We start from the raw sequence: 1,516 nt of genomic DNA, 5'->3' as shown, positions 1-1,516 counted from the left end.
AGTCTGAAGCCTTTCATGTAGATTGTCGATATATTTAAGTATATACAATACTCTAATATGTTTTAGTCCACCTCATAACCCCTTATTCGGATTGCGAAGATGGCTTTTGAGATCTTTTCTATAATAACAATTGTCGTTACAAAAGCTGTGATTTTCAACAGGCTTTAATACCACGTAGTCAATAATTCAGTGCCCTTGGTAACTACTGTGTGAAAACTCTGCGGTGATATGTTACAACATTTAACTATCGTAAATATCTTCGTGAATTTTGGCAAGCTTACCCATATAAAATAAAAAAATTGGAGGTTGTCTTAAAATATATGCTGATTTTAGACTCGTCTATTTCATATACAGATATTTAGGATTGCGTAGAAAGGTAGCAGAGCCTGAAAAGTCTACGGTGTTATGTTGCCATATTTCACTATCTCAATGTCGATGGTGAGTTTCAGTTTATCTATCTAACTTATCTGCCTCGTATGTAGTCAGCAGGTACTATTTGTAAATATGGCTTATGATGTCTGTGCAGTAATGTGTTTTCATATTAAACTATCCCAAGCTTCCTTTGGTGATTCTCATCTCATTTACCTCGTATTTTTTCTGCCCATCACAGATAACCCCAAAAGACATTGTTAAATTTAGCAATATATCGCCGTATAGTTGTCACAATAGAAAATAAACTCTCTTTGAATAACTTTTCAAAGCATTCGTTACCGACACCGTACACTGTAAATACGTGTAGAAACTGCATACTATAATTAACCAGCTTCATATCCAATATACATTTACCCCCTATTCAAAACCCATCAACCAGGCTTATCTTATTCACAAATCTTGCGTGCAATTGGTATTCCCTAAGACTACTTTACAGACATTTTCCTGCATCATACAAAATCCTTGTCACTTATCCACAAAAATATTTTGCCTTCGATTCCGGAGATTGGCCTGCTTTTCATATAGTTTAGCAAACTCGAAAACGGGCCATACATTTCGATTTGGAAATACCAATGTTATTGACCATAATTTAACATTTCAATAATGCTGGACGTAATTTGGATTTCGAAGACTTCTGAAAACAATAAGCTTAAGCATCGATAATTTTCTGTTACGTTTGAGCTTCCCATGGTAGTAAATTCTCAATGAAAAAGAAAGAAAGAAAAAACATAACTTTATTACAATTCTTAATCACATTTGCTCTTATTCAAAAGCATATAGGTCTGATTAGAATTAATATTGCGGCCTGAAATTTCTGTCTATCGACGCATGAATAATTTGTGATCAGAATAATTTTCCCCCACTTGAATGGAGAAATACATATTTACCTGCTGGTGTTTTACAGATATCTGTGCATTTATTAATCCGCCATCAGAAAATGCCTGAATATTCATTAGCGAGATTTCACTGAAAAACACACTTCAGTTGATGCTTATTAAACTGCTTCGTTGATAAACCTTTAATATCTAATAAACCTATGCAATATATTTATAGTTATCTTTATAAGTGGTGTTTTGAAATCATC

Source organism: Penaeus monodon, chromosome 20, assembly GCF_015228065.2.
Source record: "Penaeus monodon isolate SGIC_2016 chromosome 20, NSTDA_Pmon_1, whole genome shotgun sequence".
In the NCBI taxonomy this organism is placed as follows: domain Eukaryota; kingdom Metazoa; phylum Arthropoda; class Malacostraca; order Decapoda; family Penaeidae; genus Penaeus; species Penaeus monodon.
This window is presented reverse-complemented; position numbering follows the sequence as displayed.